Source organism: Sturnira hondurensis, unplaced genomic scaffold, assembly GCF_014824575.4.
Source record: "Sturnira hondurensis isolate 20B ecotype Veracruz unplaced genomic scaffold, ASM1482457v3 Scaffold0012488, whole genome shotgun sequence".
NCBI classification, from domain to species: Eukaryota; Metazoa; Chordata; class Mammalia; order Chiroptera; family Phyllostomidae; genus Sturnira; species Sturnira hondurensis.
The window spans coordinates 1,598,310-1,618,946 of record NW_028085119.1 but is presented as its reverse complement, the minus strand read 5'-3'; the positions used below and the strand labels follow the sequence as shown (position 1 = coordinate 1,618,946).

The 20,637-nt window shown below is 41.2% G+C and overlaps 1 protein-coding gene across 1 annotated transcript in view; it reads left to right on the top strand.

The window, feature by feature from the left end:
• Positions 1 to 20,637, top strand: part of ITGA8 (integrin subunit alpha 8) — a 172,097-nt gene that overhangs the window by 68,978 nt on the left and 82,482 nt on the right. The window lies entirely within an intron of this gene.

Sequence of the window (20,637 nt, the reverse complement as noted above, 5' to 3'; positions counted from 1 at the left end):
TAATTTGGTCTCCATCGGCAAAGACAGCCTGCATCGGATGCCTTTCTAGAGGCACTTTCTTTTACGTTTCCCCTTTGATCTCGTAGTTCCTATTACTTAACTTAACTTGTGAACCTCACCATCGCTGCCCTAAAGCTCACGTTTTTAGAGCATAAATATTTTCCAGCCATACTTCGGGTTTTCCAAAGATAGAGCGAACATTTTAAAGTGAAGCAAAAAGAACTGGTTCATACTAGAAATCACAAACCGCCCTTGATTACCTAAATCATACTGAGGACGCCGGCAAGCCCGAGGAGCAGAGCGCTGTCATTCCCGTTCTGTGCAGGCATGTGGAAACTGGGATTGGCTTTAAAGAATTGTTTCAGTAATCAGGGTTTTCAGCAGAGAACATTAGACTTCTTGGTTTTAGGGCTCAGTTTTCACTTTTATGTTGGTTATGGTAAGATGGTTTCAATAAATACTTAGAAATCATTAATAGTTAACTGACAGCTTCAACTATTTATTAAAGCCTTGTCTCTTTCCACCACCCCTCCCCTAATGGAGCATTTTCCATATGTAGAGCTTTTTCTGGTTTGGGGCAGCGTTCCAATCAACTGGCTGCCTAAATACACATCACTGATTTCAGTTGTTCAGCTTTCTCTTCCCCTCTGAGATCAGGCAAAAAGAATACTGCAACATGTTCTTACCCATTTCTAAGAAATAGTTCACGGCACTCGCCTAGACATTACAGTGGGCTCAGAGTGGATTAGCATTGCTTTGTACACGGATTCGTACACAAATGCATTTTACCTGCAGCAATTTCAAGAGCATCTAGTTAAATTTATCTTCATAGTTATACTGTATGGGTCTAATCAATGATGGTTAGTTTTTGTTATTTTGGGGGGGAAGTGTCTCACACGTAATGTATTCTATATTAAATAATCCAAAATTTATATCCTCTATGTGATTTATTCCCAAAATACATTGTATGTTGGGGTGATTAATGATGTTCAACTCCTAGGTTGCAGTTTTAGACAAACAGTTAACTTAGAAGTAATTGCTATTTAGTAGGCTGTGCGTCAGACAAGGTTCAAGGAAATAAGGGGTGTATCAGGTAAGTAGCCAGTCCACTGACTTCCTGTGAAGTCTCCCAAGAAAGGGCCAGGGAGGAGAGGACTAGGAAACAGATTTTCCCTCCAGGAACATTTCCTTCAAGGAGGGAGGGGAGAAAAAGGAGCAGGACAGGGCACAGAGAAGCTGCCTCTTCACTATGTCTTTTTCATCCTTCTTAACAATCAGAAAAAGGTCATTTGAGGCCATTTGCCTGTCAATACCTTTATCTACTGAGGCTGATTCAATTTGTAGTGACTGATGATGTTAATGCAGTGTGTATTCATCTGTCTGTCAAACAAATGTTCTCTGCTAAGGCGAGACCATTAGTGCCACTGAGTTGAATTTTGATTCCTTGTGATAGTCTTGAGGCTTTCAGAGTTCCTCTTAATTAGACCTGGTTCTGACCCCGATTCTGCCCCTTCAATGGGAAAGTAGGTCTCTTGTGATTTATGATCCTATTTAACATTTTCCCTGATCCTTGTCTTCTTGCAAAGAGAATGCCACCCCCAAAAAGCCTTTTTACATTGACACCAAATCCCCAGGGACCTACTAAGAGGAAAACTGTCTTATAGGCGGGCGTCCAGGCCTGGTAACTAGCATACAGATTTGAAATGTGCAGGCGTACCCCAGGAAGTAGACATGTAACTTTCCTGTTTTCCTACAAACGAATCCCATTTAGCTCTCAAGCCTCCATTTCTGCAAAGGTGACTTGTGCAGTCACTTCTAGACCCAGACTTAATACCTTCGGGCAGAGTGCCTGTGCGCAGGGAAAGGGGACCCAGATGGCTTTCCGGTCCCCATCCCTCACTGATGAGCTGTGTGGCAGTGGACGAGAGCCGGGATTTCTCTGAGCTTCTGTTTTCTTTTCTGGTATTATGGGGCTAATGATAGCCACTTCGCCGGGCTGTGTGTGCGTACGCTTTCTAGGTTGGGAAAGGTTTTATTTTATTTTGACAAAATATTGTGAAGTGGCTTATAATAGAAAGGGATAGCAATCTGATGAACATGAACAGAGTCAAAGCTACTTAACTTCTCAGACATGTAAGGCCACCGGAGATTTTGAAAACCTGCATTCTAGGCTGCTGATGGTGGGTGACAGGTTTAAAACCTAATGCCACTGTTTTCTAACTATGTACAAATGAGACAGTTCCTTAACTCCTCTGACTTCAGTTTCCTTATCTGTAAAATAATTATATGTTGGTATCAAAATGAAATTAGACTGCTTACAGAATGAAATGATATGGTTAGGTTAAAATGAGATTATGTAGAACATAGTTTAATAAATGACAGCTCTTCAATCAAATTTTAAAACAAGACTCTATATTTCAGAGCTGTTCTTTTTCTTAGGCACACTAATTTATATTATCTTATTTTGCTTATTCAGTTCCCATAGTCCCCAAGCTTCATTTAGAGTGTGACATTTGCTTCCCCTGCCCCAGACACGTCAGACTATGGCAGCAAGAACATAGGTAGAGACCCTGCTTGGTTGAGAACCACTCATACTATTCCCGGGGCTGGGTCCTCACAGGAGGTGTCCCCTGCTGCTCTGAGGCTGCCGCCCAGCTGTGGTATGATTCCACCTCTCACCCATCTCCCCGGGAGATGACGTGTAAAGGACTTCTACCATTTCTCACAACTATGCTTTACTGGGTACCAGGAATGGAAAAAGTTCTTCCTCTCAACCCCTTAGCCATTTGGGGGTGTTAAATTTCATATAAATTAAGCCCAAATTAGGATGATGACAATGGCAATTGAAAGAAAGGAACTGACAAAATAGTGTGAATGGAAAATAGACAAGAGTAGGTGATGACGGTCTTCGATGGAAGATAGAGGAGGTGAGGTGGGAGGAAGACACGATGTTAGCAATGAGACTGGAATTTTGGTTCAGTGTCCCCCAAAAAGTAGGGTATAATGGATAGACATGGGAGATTGAGTTGTAAAAATAGAGATGCTGTTATAGAAACAGTATTTGGAATCATTTTCCTAACATTTGCTTAACCACTCAGTATTGTTTTTAGACTTTTTATGATAAATATAAGGGAAGCCCTCCCCAAAACCAGAATTTATTTGTTAAAAAATTGTGTATTTATTCTCTCATTGTTTGAACTTCAGTCACCTTCAAAGTACTTTCCATTTGATGCAATACACCGACTGAAATGTTTTTTCCACTGCTCAAAACGGTTTTGGAGCTTGTCAATTTTGATGCCTTTTCGTGCCTCTGCCATTTTTGTTTCACCCCTTTCTCACTAGCAAAATGTTTCCCTTTGAGAATTTTTCCATTGGGAAACAAAAACAAGTTGCTCAGAGTGAGATCCAGTGAATAGAGAGGGTGGGCCACAGAATTCATGCTGTTTTTTGGTCAAACACTGCTGAATACTCAGCATGGTGTGGGCAGGTGTGCTGGTAAATGACCCCATGATGAAGTGGGCAAAAGTGGTGAGTCTTCAAAAAATAAAATTCCCTGAAGATGAACGCAGCCTCTCACAACAATGCCAGCTGGTACACTGATACAGATGGCTTCCTAAAACACTCACCTAGTGGGAGAAGCCTATACTACAAGGGGCCCACACTCCAAAAAATAATTCTGAGTTTTTCTGGGTCCCCCCTCATATTGTCATTGGCACTCATACATAAATAAGAGTCATAAGTATTTTTTCTTGCTGGCACCAAAATTTTTTTCCTATTCAAAAAGTAGATGTGTTCAGATTTCTACACTGGTCCTCACTAGAAAACTAGGGTTGACCAGAGGAGCATCTTACACACATTAATTGAGTGAAGGCATTTCAGAGAAGAAACAGCTGTGATGGCCAGGAATCCCAGAAATTCAACGATCTTGTCTAATTCTGTTAAACATGATTGTATAACAAGGCCATCTGCTAAATGCATAGTCCAGACCCCGGCGGGTGGAGGAGGGACGTGCTGGTTTTGCTGAGGAGCAGAAATTGCACAGGCAGTAAAAACCGGAGGAAAACATGGGCCGAATGCCAAAGCTGTCATTGTCTTGTTTGGGCCCCCGACAGATGATGAGGTGATCATGAAGCCATCCCAGGCAATTATACCAAATGTAATGAAATGACCCATTTTCTGTTTTAGTAAGTGCTGTGTGTGTGTGTTTGTGCAAACAACCCAGCAAGAGAGGAGCTACACATGAAAAGAAATTAAAGAGTGGCTTTAACCAAAGAGAATAATGCATTTTAATCAAACCTTGAGCTCCTTCGAATTGATGTGAAATTTATTTTCACTTCTCAAGCCGCTACTCAAGTTTTTATGAAAAGCAAAATATTGTATTCTTAAGCAAGATTTTAATCGTTTTATTATAAACACATTAGACATTAGAGTATTACATTTTTTATAAAAAGACCTTGTAATGGGGGAGGGGAGACTGGATGAAATAAGGTGAAGGCATTAGCCAAAGAACAGATTCGATGGCCCATGGACGCGACAGCAGTGTGGTGACAGCTAGAGGGAGGGGGTGCAGGGTAGGGGTGGGCAGAAGTGGGGAAAATGAGTACAGCTGTAATAGTGTCAACAATAAAAATGAAGTTAAAAAAGACCTTGTGACTTTAGCTTAAATTGAATTAATTAATAGAAAGAGTTCTCCGACTGGACTCCATCAGTGTCAGAAAGAGAAGTAAAAATGAGTGGAGGTAAAAGGGTCTCAAACCAGTTCCCCCAAGACGGTGTGACTTCAGTAGCCCTCCTGGCCTTGCTTTTTTCACCTGAAAGTGACGTGGATGTAAGGGTTGCTTTTCCAAGGGTCTTTTTAAACTCTAAACTTTGATTCTATAATCCAAGATCTAAATTTACGGTCTCCCCAGACTTCTTTGTAAAACTGGGTAGATTATTAGGGCCCTATCTTTGGGGAAAAATCGATTTAACGAAACATACAAGATTTTTTTCTTAATTTTTTCTACAAAATAACTTTAGACTGACAGAAAAGTTGCAAAACTGGTAGAGTCCTATAAACCCTTCTCCCAGCTTCCATAACATTAACATAGTATATAACCATAGCACACTTAGCTATTAACGTCTATAGAACTGTAAGAAATTCTAAAAGAATTTTGCCATCGGTGACACTGGGGTTCTTTTTCTCATCCAGAACCCAGTCTGGGATCTCACATCACATTTGGCTGTCAGGTCTCCTTAGTCCCCTCCAGTCTGCGATGGTCCCTTGAGCTCTCTCTGCGGTCATGACTTTGCTGCTTTTGCAGAATATGGATAGACATTCTGAAGCATGTCCTTGAATTTAGATTTGTCTGGTGTTTGCATTTTTGGCAAGAATACCACACAACTGATGCTGTGCCCTTCTTAGGCATCATAGCTGGAAATACTTGGTGTCTACTTGGAAATACAGTTTATAAATTTGTTCAACAAACACTTATTGAGTGCCTGTCCCTCTTCTGAGTTTTGAGGATACAGCACTGAATTAAACAAAGACCCTGCCCTCGTGGGTCTGAGTTCAAATTCTAGCTGTACCAATGGCTGGCTGTGTAACCTTATTCAACCTCCTTAAGCCTCCTTCAACCTCCTTTTGGGTAAAACAGGTATATCAATGCCTAATAATAGTCCCCCTTTAAAGTGGGACTGTGTATACTATGTTTGATACTATGTACAAAGCATTTGGCACTGTGAATAATAACTAGTAACAATCATTAAATATTAGTGACAAATGACATATTGATACTGTTCGACATAATCCATGCCCTTAATAAACAGTGAAGTCATGAAGATAAAGCATCCAACTGGTAACTGCAATACAAGGCAGTGTAAGAGAAGAGTTTTAAGGTTAAAAAAATAGTGAATGAGTTAGAAGAAAAATTCTTTCAGCTAAAATATTCGAAGAAAGTTCATGGGGGAAGTAATGGTTAAGCAAGGTCTTAAGACGTAGGTATGATTATAACATGGTTCAAGGAGAAGGCATTCCAGAAGACCACAGCCTGAGCCAAGACTCAGAGATAAGAAAAGGCAAATTTGGAAGCAATTTTGTCCAAACTGATTGGAGCACTGACGAGGAGAGTCGATGAAAGTTCGATTTGGGACAGGTAATACTGAAGGACATTGAATAGCATGTGGAATAGTTGGTATTTTGTTAGGAAAATAATGGAAAAAAACTTCAGTCTTTGGCAATGAGCAGAATGAGTTGTAATGAAAAAGAAACTTGGGGTCAAAAGCCATTACAGTGCCCAAGGGGAGAGTAGTGCACCGACCCAGGTGAGCGCAGCAGTGGCATCTGGTGCATGATGGTGTTTGGGGATAGACGGCCCCAGGACTACATTCAGCGCCCCCTGAAGATGAGATCTGGCGGGTAACTAACCAGCATCCCAAGCTTCAGAGAGATGGTTGGGAGCCGTTTTGCATACATCTCAAGAGATCCCACTGCCTGTGCCTTCAACCTGGAAAATACCTTTGTATTCAGAGGGGTGTAGGTAAATGTTTAATGAGTGGATCTGCAGGGGAACAAAAGCCCAAATCTGTAGCATTTACCAATTTCCATTATGTAAATATTCCTACCATGGCTGATTCCAAGCCATGTGTTGAATTATACAATTGCTGTATGCACAACTGAGATGAAGCCTGCATACCCACCTGCGACTTCGCAGCCATGTGCCAGCACACCGACGCTCTATTTTTTGACAGCATTCCAAGGGGAACCTGGATATACAGTCTTCTGTTTTGATTCAGAAATTCACAGATCCAGGTTTAGAATGATAGTTGTCTATACTCACAACTGCATTTATGAAAGAAAAAATAAAGATTAACAACAGTCATTTTCAAGTTCAGTGGCATAATATGAAGATGTTATTTCTCCAGCCTTAAATGAAGGCATCCAGACAGTGGAGTGGTATTCAGTGCTAAAGAGAAGTGAGCTGCTAAGCCATCAAAAACATGGAAGAACCTTAAATGCATATTACTAAGTGAGAGAAGCCAGCCTGAAAAGGCATATACTTTATAATTTCAACTATATGATATTGTGGAAAAGGCAAAAGAATGACGCAGTGTTGGAGAATCATGTCTCTAAAACAGATATTTCTATTTTGTTTATTCTGATGTGAAGGTCTGAAAATATATAAATATATATAAATATATACATATTTAAATTACTTTATTGTTGTTCAGTCAAAGTTGTCTGCATTTTCTCCCCATTCCCCTCCCCCATGCCAAACCCACCTCCCTCCCTTGCTTCCACCCTCCCCCTTGGTTTTGACCATGTGTCCTTTATAGTGGTTCCTAAAAACCCTTCCCCACACTGTCCCCTCACCCCTATCCTCTGGCTATTGTTAGATTGTTCTTAATTTCAATGTCTCTGGTTATATTTTGGTTGCTTTTTTCTTTTGTTGATTATGTTCCAGTTAAAGGTGAAATCATATGGTACTTGTCCCTTATTGCTTGGCTTATTTCACTCAGAATAATGCTCTCCAGTTCCATCTATGCTGCCGCAAAGGGTAGGAGCTCCTTCCTTCTTTCTGCTGTGTAGAATTCCATTGTGTAGGCCCTGGCTGGCATAGCTCAGTGGATTGAGCGCAGGCCTGCGAACCAGATGATCGCAGTTCAATTCCCAGTCAGGGCGCATGCCTGGGTTGCAGGCTGGTTCCTTGCAGGCTAACTACCAGCAGGGGACGCACAAAAGGCAACCATACATTGATGTTTCTCTCCCTCTCTCCTTCCCCTCTAACGATAAATAAATAAATAAAATCTTTAAAAAAAAAGAATTCCATTGTGTAAATGGACCATAGTTTTTTTGATCCACTCATTTACTGATGGGCACTTAGGTTGCTTCCAGCACACTAGCCATCAGAGAGATGCAAATTAAAACCACAATGAAATACCACTTCACACCAGTCAAAATGGCCATCATAACCAAATCAACAAACAAGTGTTGGAGAAGATGCGGGGGAAAAGGGAACCTTAGTGCACTGTTGGTGGGAATGCAGACTGGTCCTATCACTGTGGAAAACAGTATGGGATTTCCTCAGAAAACTAAAAATGGAACTGCATTTTGATCCAGCAATTCCACTGCTGGGATTATACCCTAAAAGCCCTGAAATACCACCAATCCAAAAGAACCTATGCACCCCAATGTTCATAGCAGCACAATTTAAAATTGTGTCTTACATTTAAAGCTGGTTATTAATGACTTTAAAATTAGGTTAGAATTCCCTTAAACACCTAAATTGCCTCCCTTCATACTCTTGAACAGCTTCTAAAATAAAACTTTTAACAAATAAGATTGAACTCTTCATAAATACTTAACCCCAGATTCTGTCCTCAATAGATTCAAATCATGTTCTACTTGTGTCATCAGATAAAATAAATCTAACAATATGGCTACTATATATCATCTGCCAGTTTAAGGTTTTTTTTCTTTTATTGATTATAGAGAGAAGGGAAGCAGGGGAGAAAGAGAGGAAGAGAGACATCGATATGAGAGAGAAACACCTATTGGCTGCTTCTTTTCCACACCCTACCAGGGACCAAACCCACAACCCTGGCATGTACCCTGACGGTATCAAACCAGTGACCTTTTGGTTTGTAGTGACTGGGAAATGAACAGGTGACCTTTTTGGTTGTGGGATGATGCCCAATCAATTGACACCAGCCAGGGTTCAGTTTAAGTTTATTTTAATAAACTTTGTTTTTTAAAGCACTTTTAGGTCCAAAGAAAAATTAAACCAAAAGTACAGAGTTCTCATATATCCCCAGCCCCCACACATGGAAAGCCTCCCATATTATCAACATCCCCTACCCCACTGGGACATTTATTACAATCGCTGAACTACATCGACATACCCTTATCACCCAAAGTCTATAGTTTACATTAGGATCCATCGTTGGTGTTGTACATTCCATAGGTCTGGACAAATACACAGCGACGTGTAGCCGCAATCATAGTATTGTACAGAGTGTGTCTCACCTGCTCATTCCCTTCTCTTCTACAGCCCCTGACGGCAACTGTTCTTTACACTGCATCATTCTTTTGCCTTTTCCACAATGTCATATAGTTGAAATTATAAAGTATATGCCTTTTCAGGCTGGCTTCTCTCACTTAGTAATATGCATTTAAGGTTCTTCCATGTTTTTGATGGCTTAGCAGCTCACTTCTCTTTAGCACTGAATACCACTCCACTGTCTGGACGGACCACAGTTCCTTGATGCATTCGCCTACTCAAGGACATCTTGGTTGCTGCCAGGCACTGGTAATTTTGAATAAGGCTGCTATGAACATCCATGTGCAGAGTTGCAGGTTTTTTTGTGTGGACATACATTTTCAGCTCCTTTGGATAATACCAAGGAGTGAGATTGATGGGCTGTATGGCAAGATCATATTTTGCTTTGTAAGAAACCATCAAACTTGTCTTCCAAAGTGACTGTGCCATTTGTATTCCCACAAGCAGTGAATGAGAATTCCTACTGCTTCACCTCCTCTCCAGCATCTGGTGTTGTCAGTGTGTGGGTTTTGGGCCACCCTAATAGGTGTGTGGTATTGTCTCTCTGTTTTACATTGCATTTCCCCGATGACTTACATATAATGTGAGCATATTTTCATGTGCTTATTTAATATCTGTAGCTATTCCTCAGTGAAGTGTCTGCTAAAGTCTTTGACCTATTTTCAATGGGGTTGTTTTCTCATTCTTGAGCTTTAGGAGTTCTTTGTATATTTTGGATAACATCCTTTATCCATGTGTTTTTTTGCAAATATTTGCTCCTAGTCTTTGTCTTGTCTTCTGATTCTCTTAACACTCTATTTTACAGAGCAGAAAGTTTTTAATTTCAATGTAGTCCAGCTTATCAACTTTTCCTTTTCATGGATCATGACTTTGGTGTTACATCTAAGAAGTCATTGCCATACCCAAGGTCATGTAGGGTATGACCTTTTCTCCTAGGTTATCTTCTAGGAGTTTTATGGTTCTGTGTTTTACATTTACATCTGTAAGCCAGTTATTTTTATGATGATTGTAAGATCAGATATCCATTTATGTGGATATCTTGTAATTTTTTTGATAGCCAGCATGATGTACCAAGCATAGGAACTGCTATAAATAGAGTTCCTATTGTGAGTGATGTGGTTGTAGGTATCAGGGGAGGGGAAGTGTTTTATAGTACCATGATTATGTCTCAGTCTTTAGTCAACCTCTGGACTGTGAACTTCACATGCGCTTCTCAGTACCCGCCACCCCAAGCAGGGGTGGGACAGGATGGCTAGAGTGGGCTGGAGTTGGGCATTTCCCTTCCCCAGGTCAGTTAGGTTCTGTTTGAATAGATTCTCTGTGAGGGCAGACCTTGTCCAAAAGAACAGAGTGCTCTGGCTTAGGTCAAAATCGTTTCTTTTCTGGCTACACCCTCCAGGGGGGTTTCTGATATTCACTGTGAGTACCTGGTAGAGATCTTGGAGGTAAAATGTGAAAGCCGCCCCCCCAACACCTGGTCCCCCTGGATCCCCCTGGAGTTGATCCCCCTGGAGTTTTTAATTCTCAAAGTTGGCCACACTGAGCGTGCAGCAACATTCGCCAATCACAGTCCAGATTCTCCTGCCTTGTTCCCGTGGAGATTGCTGCTCTGATAAGTTCTGATTCTCTGTGTTTGCCTGTCAGTGTCTTCACTTTGGGGGGTAGCATTTTGCCCTGTGACCTCACTTCTCTTATGTATCTAAGAGTTGTTGATTTTACAGTTTGTTCAACTTTTTACTTGTTAGGACAGAGTGACGATTTCCAGGCTTCTTACATGCTGGACCAGAAGCTGGGAAGTCATTGCCTTCAAACACTCAATCCTAGAAGCTGGCTTCTTTCCGAAACCCAAGGCAAATAGGGCGGGGTATCATCTACACTTGACCCGACGTTTAAAGATCTAGTTAAAAACTTGCTGCCTTGCTGCGGGGGCAGGAAGTGGATGGGAGGATGTGGAGGAGTCAGAATAAGTTCCTTTGTCTTAGAACCTCCACATTATTTCTGACCTCCCCCTGCATGTTCTTTCCATGAGTCATTTTAATTTATTAATATGCAACTTAAAAGCCATATTTTAGTGTATTTTACTTGAAGCTTCCCTTCTGTCTTTGCACACCCTGGACATTTTCCTGGAGTTCACTTCCCATTTAGGAACTCAGTTCAAATGTCACTTCCTCAGGAAGTTTTCCCCGACTGCTGTCCTTCCTCTAAAAACATCTCAGATTGAATTATACGTTTGTGCAGTTTGTGTGATTATTCGCCCCATTGGGCTGGACATTCTATTAGTGGATGGCACGCACTGGCTTTGGTTTTGCTCACTGTGGGATCCCTAGTGCCCAAAGCAGTGGCTGACACCTAGTAAATATTTGTTAAATGGATGAATGAATGAAATTTCTTCACAGCCACACACCTTGTCATATAAACTGTTGCTATCCTTTCTCTTTACCTGGCCTCTATCTTCCAACTCTATATAAATCTAGTGAACAATTTTACTTCTGTGCAGACTAAGAATGGAAGTGTATGTAGAGATGATGCCCTTTAAAATAAACTTTAACACCCTCTCCTGGGATCCTGGAGGTACCTCTCAAGGTGGTGCATTCATTCTTGACAAGCAGAACCCTTGACCCCAGCTCTGTCTTCACTGGACATTTAAATACTGATTGCTGTTCAAGTTGCTGGATCAGGAAAACCAGTAGTTAGCAGGCTAAAACCAGCACCACCCTGGCAGTCAGGGGACCCATATTCTCATTTCTTCACCCATCATTTGTTAGCCCTGTAGCCTGGACATACCACTTCCATCTCTGAACCTTAGCTCCTCCAGCCAGGAAAAAAAATGGCCATAACACCATTGCTGGGAAGGTGATGTGCCAACTGTAAGAAACTCTATATAGTCAAATGTTGTTATTTCTTAATACCACCCACCAAATACATGTGGGAAAGACCGGAGGCAATTCCTAATGCTGAGGCCCAGGCTCTTGGCTCCACACCTAGGTCTGTGCCTTAAGGCAATAACTTGGGTCATGTATGCCTAAAGCTTCCTAAGAGATAAAGAAGGAGAGATTTTTAAAATAACTAACACAGCAGCAAAATTCTCTTCAGTCTTTTCTATTTGCAAACGTTCATGCAATGCTCTTCTTTCTATGTGGCCATCATTTTGCATTTTCTCATTGACATTTTCCTGTGATAACATTATTAGTATCTGGTTTCCTAAAAACTACCAACCCTAACAACAGAGCAGCCTTAGACCAGATTGTGATGTAGGTGAAGGTCATTTCAGGGATGTTCAGCCCCTCTCATCCCTGGCTTCCTTTTCTTTCTGTCCCAAGGACTCCTCCACATCAGTTTTAGAAACTTACATTATTTATTTCCTTTCCTCAAATGTGCAGCAAGGAAGGATCTAATATCTTTATTCTCATCAGGATATAAGTTATCCAGGGCAGTAGGTGGCACCCAGGGCCTCTGATTCAGTGGGTGCTGGTCGGCATTTTTAACAAGCTCCCTGGGAGAGCTGACCAATAGACCTCAAGGGTCTATTGGTACCTTAAGTACCTCAAGGGTAGGCGATGTGTTGGTTGGCTCACTGCTGAGTCCTTGGCAGCTGGAACAAGACTTGGCTTATGGTGGGTGTTCAATGAGCTGCTGAATGAGGGTGCCCAGTATAGGAAACCACGACATAAATGTCTCTCACCTCCTTTGCAACTCTATGAATTTGTTCAGTAAGCCCTTAATGTCTTCATTAGGTCCTTGGAACTACAGCAAAAAGATAGCAAAACCACTTTTACCGTAGGCTAATTGATGCAGACAAGAGTAAGTTCCTAGGGCATCTCATCAATGCTGAACAAAATGGCATTATTTGAGGGTCTCCTGTATCTGAGGGTATCAGTTTGCTAGAGTTGCCATAATTAAGCACCACACACCAAGTAACTCAAATAACAGAAACTTACTTCCTCACATTTCTGGAGGCTACAAATCTAAGATCAAGGTGTGGGCTGGGTCGGTGCCTTCCGAGGCCTCCCTCCCTGGCTTGCAGATGGCCTCTTCCTCTGTGTCCTCACAGCCCTCCCTCTGTGTCTGTGTCCAGTCTCTTCTGCTCATGAGGACACCGGTTAGATTAGATTAGAGCCCTCCTTAATGACCTCATTTTAACTTAATGAACTCTTTAAAGTCCTTGTCTCCAAGTAGAGTCACATTCCTAGGTACTGGGGGTTAGGGTTTCAGGATACAAACTTTGGGGAGACACAGTTCAGTCCAGAATGCTTAGCAAACCCTCCAAGTCCTGTGAGGATTTAATCATAGGACTTCACCTGTCAGGCAGGGGATAGGGGGAGCGGCTGTGAGACAGCAGGCTTTTCTGGTGTCTTGTGTGCAGTCATCCCCAACAAGCAGCCACTATAAATGGAACTGGTCCTAAACAAACACAGTTTTCTCCAGGACTCTGAGCAGCTGATTGGACAGCACACATGTTATCATTGTGGCCGCAACAAGGACAAAGTGAAATGCCTTAGGTACAGTGACATGGAATGCATCAAGGGAGCACCAGGCAATGGGAGACGCAGAGGGGACTCTTGCAGCCACAGAATGCTAATAACATACTTTAAAAAAACTATTTTCTTAAGGCAGACTTGTTGTTTGATATTTCACTCTTATTTTTTGTGGGATTTTTTAAAGGAAAATAAACCCCAAGTAAATTAGAATGTTGCAACCTAATACCATGTTCCAACTCATAAATGTTTTTCTTCAGAGTTCATTTGGAAGCATTTCAGACAGATCGTTAGGATTATTACTTTTTGGGATAAAATCACGCTTTTTTTTCAAACATTTCTTCCTCAACTCATAACCTTCCTCTCAGTTAATATTTTGCATGTTACAATAAAAACTCAAGGAAGAAAGGCTGCCTCTATTTTTAGATGAACACATTTGCCAAACTCTGGAGACTTGTCTAAGAGCCTTGTCTAAATGCCTGCTTCCCACGGATGTGGGCTCTTTTTCCAATACCAGACACATAAGCCAATTTCATAACCCACTTACAAGTCAACATTGCCATGTTTGCACACCATCTTTAACCCAATCATCTCACACATTATCTTTAATTTCATTATTTCTCTTAACATCATCCTTGCACGCAAGTGAGCGGGCCATGGGTGGATCCAGGTAAAAGACTTGACAACCTTCATTCATGCGGGAAAGGGCTTAGCAGATACAGAGCCTGGATGAGAAGTGCCCAGAGGATGTGCTGGGAGCTGGGAGCATCATCAGTGCCAAGAAGGGAGCCAGCAATATGTGAACCGTGAGTTCAGGTGTCTGAGTCCTGGAGGTGAGCAGGCTGATGTCCACGTCTGGTTAAGCCAGGGACAGAGCCAGAAAGGGGCGGTCCCGCTGTGGAGACAAGAGAAGAGCCAAACCCTGCAGGGGCAAAGCTGACCCAAGAGACAAAGGCAAGTCCTGGATTATAAATCAGAGCAGAGGGAGTGCAGTCATGGGACCCTGTCCAATTCCACTGAACTCTTGGCTCTCCCATCTGGAACCTTGAGGACTTCACCAGAGATTTGGCAATGGATGGTGACTTGTCCCAAGTCATTAGGAAGCCAGTGGCAAAGTGAACAGAAATTTAGAATGCCTAATTTTTTACTCTACTTGGTAATTTTCCATTTGAAATAAAAACATTGCATTTAAAAGAGGCTTCAAAGATGTTAGAGATTCAACAAGAGATAATTTACATATTAAAATCAGACTGTTGAACAAAAACCTGTCAACAAATCTTTATAGTGATTTTCCAAAAATTGGAAACTGCTTCTGCCCCTTAGCCAGAGGTGGATATACAAACTGTGGGCCATCCACATGGTGGAATACTACTCAGCAATGAAAAGGAATGCACTTTGGACACATGCAACATCACAGATGCCTGGCAGGTGTACTAAGCTGGGCGAAAAAAGCCAGAAATAAATGGCTGTACACTGTGTGCCTCCATTATATGATGTTCTGGAGAACAGGTGAGTAGATGTGGGGCCTCAGGGTGGAGCTGGGCATGGGCATCACTGCAAAGCAGCCTGGGGACATTGTTGGATGATGGAACTGTCTCCTTCTGGAATGTGGTGGTGGTGTTTACAATACCAGATGCATTTATCAAAGCTCTCAGAACAGAATATTGAGAAAGAATAAAATTTACTGTATGTAAAATAGACCTTACTTTTAATTTTTTAAGAGAAAAAATAGCCTGTAGATATGCTCCTGGGAGGCAGCATGGGAAAATAGTTAAATATGGGAGCTCTGTAGCCAGAAGGCCTGGGCTTAAAGCTTGTCCTCCACACCTAAGATTGTGGTAACAAAGGAACTAGTGTATTTTAAATGTTTGGAAAGTTACTTTTTGTTTTATGCACCCTTGCATAACTGTTCAATCTATCCCAAGGATAAATACCTAGAAGTGCAAATGCCAGTCAAAGGTTTGCATTGCCATATGTGTCACCAAACTATCTCTCAAGAAAATTGTGCCACTTTTCCCAAGAACACATGCAGATGGTCAAAAGACCTATGAAGAGATGCTCAGCTTCACTAGCTATTAGGGAAATGCAAATCAGTGATGTTACCACCTCTTGGCTATCATCAGTAAGACAAGAAAGGACAAGTTTTAGAGAGGATGTGGAAAAAAGGGAACACTCGTATAATGCTGGTGGGAATGAAAATTGTTACTTTATAAGCTCTATGCAAAACAATATGAAGTTTCCTAAAAAAATTAAGACTAGAGCTACCTACCATATGACCTAGCAATTCCTCTTCTGAAAATTTGAAAATACTCATAAAGAAATGTGTACCCTGTGTTCATTGCAGCATTATTCACAATAGCCAAGACATAGAAATAGCCTGTCCTTCAACAGATGAGTGGATAAAGAAGCTGTGGTCCATACGTACAGTGGAACACTGCTCAGCCATGAGAAACGATGACTCACTGCCATTTGAGACAACGTGGGTGCATCTTGAGAACATCATGATGAGATACATCAGCTAGAAAAGGACAAGAACCACATGATCTCACTTCCTATGTGGGATATAAAACAGAGAGCAATGAACAAAAACCCATAGACACAGATAATAGTACAGTGGGGATCAGTGGGGAGGGGAGTGAGAGAAGGTAAAGGGGTCACATATGTGATGGTAGAAGGAGACTGGACTTGGGGTGGTGAGCACGTAATGCAATACGCAGGTGCAAGTACAACAATAAAAATATTTAAAATTTTTGAAAAGTTAAAAATAAATAAAATATAAAGCAATAAGAAAAAAAGAATCATACATTTGAAACTTACATAATACTATTAACCAATGTTACCCCAATAAATTTTATTAAGTTTTTAAAAACTGGGGGCAGGGCAGGGAATATAAAACAGAAAACTGTACTTGAATAAGAATTAAATAAAAATTTTAAAAAAATTTTAAAAAACTGGGCCAGTTGATATTCCCACAAACAGAGCATATGAATTGTTGGTCTTTGGCTTTCTACCCAATAGTCCCTAGTACTAATCTTTATGTCTTTTCTCACTTGAAAAGTCAAAAATGATATCTCCTATTCCTCTCATTTATATTTCCTGATGACTAATGAGATTGAAAATCTTTCCATATATTTATTGATCATAGCTATTTATTGTATGTTAATTGCCTATTGTAATCTTTGTATTAGAATGTTTATAGTTTTATTATTAATGTATATGCATTTCTATTATAAATTAAGGTTAATAATAATAATTAACCTTTATTTTTTTCTAGGTACCAGACATTCTTTTAATCATTGAAAACTACTCACATTTGATAAGTCATATACATTAAAAACATCTTCCTTCATTTTGTTCACTGCTCTTTTGACCGTGCTCAGACTTTTAGCTCAAGTTTAAATTTTAAAATTTCTTTTGTAGCCTCTGCATTTTTTGGTCATGTTTAAGGGAGTCAGCTCTTTAGAGAAAACATAATCTTTTCATGCAATTGTTAGGTTTACATTCCCATGTTTCTTATTTATTTAGAGGTTCTTTATAGCAATTCTCATTGTCCAGAATTATTTTATTTTATTTTAGTATTTTTTCTTTTTTTTAAAGAGTGGTAGAGAAACATCAATGTGTGGTTGCCTCTCATGTGTCCCCTACTGGGGACCTGGCCTGCAACCCAGGCATGTGCCCTGACTGGGAATCAAACCAGCAACCCTTTGCTTCCCAGGCCCGTGCTCAATCCACTGAGCTACACCAGCCAGGGCAAGAATTATTTTAAAATATTAATTTTTTAGAGGGCTTCCTTCTATGTCAAGATGGCAGCATAGGCAGACATGGCTCACCACTTTACACAACTACATCAAAATTTCAACTAAAATATAGAACGGCCATCACTCAGAAGTATAAGAAATCAAGTTGAGTAGAAGTATGACAACCATGGAATTAAAGAAACCACACCCATTCAGACTGGACAGGGGGTGCAGATGCAGAACAGGTTGCTCCCTCACCTCCGTGTGAGGGATAAAAACTTGGGAGGGATAATTTGGAAGCGAAGAATCCCATCCCCACTCCAGGCCTCCCAACCCAGGGTTCCAGTGCCAGGAAGATAAGTCCCCACAAATTCTGGCTGCAGAAACCAGCGGGGACTGAGTTGGTAGAAAAAAATTCTGGAACCCTAAGCAGTTCCTCTTAAAGAACCCACACACAGACTCGCCTACACAGACTCACTCCTTCTGAGCTCCAGTGTCAGAGTGACAGCTTAAAGGACACCAGTGGTGTAGTGGTAGAGGCTGAAGTGTCTGTCAACAGGATGAGTGGAGGACATTGTCTGTTTTCTGAGTCCTCCCCCATGTAGAGCCATGGAACCAGCAGGCTGGTGCCATACTTGCAACTCCATCAACCTGGCTAACACTATTTGACTTGCCTTGAAGATCCCCAGAGACTCCACCCCACCCAGTTTAGAGACCCAACCAAGCTGCTTTTCCATATGAGTGGCTGGTTTTGACTCCTGGTTCCCAACTATCCAAACCCTATCAAACAAGCAACAGCTAGCCTCAGGGAGCCCCAGGCTAGGCATTAGGAGAAGCCAGTTTAGTTTCACAGCTTGGCTTCACCTCAGAATCTCATAGCCCAGCACAAGTAGCAGCCATCTCAGATTGAGATATAGCTCTGGAAGGGTGGTCCCTGGCAAAACATGGGTGGGGGCTGACCTTGGCTTGCACCACCCAGGAAATTGCAGGGCCAGTGTACCCAGTGGACAGCTACAGAGCTCTTCAGAGCACTGTCACCCTGTCCCTGCACAGCTGATCCTCCACAGAGGGTGCCTGTTGGTGGTCAGTGGTCATAGCCAATCCTTGCAACTGACTGGCCTGGGTAAATCCCTCCCATTGATCTGCCAACAGCAACCAAAGCTCAACTACGAGAGGAGGGTGCACTCACCCCACATGAAGGATGTACCTCAAATATCCAGCTTGGGTGATAGGGGAGGCTGTGCCACTGGACCCTGCAGGACACCTACTACATTAGGCCATGCTACCAAGACAGGGAATCATAGCAGCTCTACCTAATACACAGAAACACAGAGAGGCTGCTAAAATGAGGAGACAAATAAACATGGCCCGTGTGAAAGAACAGATCAAAACTCCAGGAAAAGAACTAAAAGAAATGGAGATAAGCAATATATCAGAGGCAGCGTTCAAAACACTGGTTACAAGGATGCTTAAGGAACTTAGTGAGGACCTCAACAGCATAAAAGAGATCCAGTCAGTAACCAAGGATACACTAATTAAAATAAAGAACATTTTACAGGGCAACAACAGTAGACTGGAAGAAGCTGAGAATCAAATCAGTAATTTGGAACATAAGGAAGCAAAAAACAACCAATCAGAACAAGAATAAAAAAGAATCCAAACAAAAATGAGGATAGTATAAGCAGCCTCTGGGACAACTTCAAGAGGTCCAACATTCACATCATAGGAGTGCCAGAAAAAGAGAAGGAGCAAGAAATTGAAAATCTGTTTAAAAAAATGGTGAAAGAAAACTTCCTAATTTGGTGAAGAAATACTCATGCAAGTCCAGGAAGCATAGAGAGTCTCAATCAAGTTGGATCCCAAGAGGACCACACCAAGACACATTGTAATTAAAATGCCAAGGGTTAAGATGAAGATGGAATCTTATAAGCAGCGAGAGAAAAGGAGAGAGTTACTTATAAAGGAGTTCCCATAGGACTGTCAGCTGATTTCTCCAAGGAAACCACAGACAAAAAGGGATTGGAAAGAAGTATTCAAAGTGATAAATAGCAATGACCTACATCCAAGATTACTGTATCCAGCAAAGCTTTCATTTAGAATGGAAGGGCAGATAAAGTGCTTCCCAAACAAAGTAAAACTAAAGGAGTTCATCATCACTAAGCCATTATTATATGAAATGTTAAAGGGACTTATTTAAGAAAAAAGATCAAAACTATGAACATTAAAACGACAGCAAACTCAGAACCACTAACTGAGTCTAAAAAACAAAAACAAAAATAAAAACAAACTAAGGAAACAACCAGAACAGGAACAGAATCATAGGAATAAGGATCATTTGGAGGGTTGTCAGCTGAGTGGGGGAAGGGGGAGGAAAAGGAAATGGTGCAGAGATCAAGAAGCAAAATTGGTAGGAACAAAATAGGGGGATGTGAAGGACAGCATAGGAAAGGGAGAAGCCAAAGAACTTAGATGCACAACCCATGGACATGAACTAGGGAGGGGGAAGATTGATGGAGGGAAGGGAGGTACCAGGTGGAGGGATGCACGAGAAATGCACAAGAGGGATACAGTCTGTTACAACTCTAACAGCATAATCAATAAAAATACTTTAAAATACTAATTTTTTTAAATTCCAAAATAAAAAAGGTGCTGCCTGATGGCATTTTCTGCAACAGACTTTGGCATTAGTTTTTCTCAACAAGATGAGAGAGTAAGAGATGACAGCAGATGAGAAGTCTCAGAGCTCAGGAACTGTGGTACTCGGTGGCTGTGGTGATTCTCCTGCTGTCCTCCCGTTCAGCTCTCCCCCAGGAAGTTCTTATTCTCTCCTCCCTGCGCCCTGCCCACCTAAACCCAAACATCAATTCTACACTCAAAACAAGGCTGATGTTTTCAAATAGAACTTCTTCCAACTCCAGAATTTTCTTCATAGATTAATGAAATCTGACTCTGTAGTCCAAGTACCACTTTAAAAACTTGGCTCTTCTTTTTCATTTAAAAATAACAATTTCGGAGAAGTGAAATACAAAACGGAGGTGTAATATATCTCCTATGACCTCACATTTTTAGGGTTGTTTTTTCTTGCCAACTGATCCTGCATTGATGCTAATGTCCCTTTTTTGTATCCTTAAAAATACTGAGTTGTTCCGTCAAAAGCCAAAAGGAAAATAAACCATGTTTCTCAGGCAATGTGAGGTGCTAGCAAAGGACTCCGGCATTTTGAGAATTGTTTTTGATTAACAGGAAAGAACCAATTTTAGTTTTCGGTTTTTTCCTCAAGGAAAAGAAATGGGTAAGTGTCTTTGTATAAAGAAAGGCACAGTTTTTGTTTGTTGGTTTTCAGAATCTGCCTTCAAGAAATTTCTGTAAGAAAGAAAACGTGAGGTA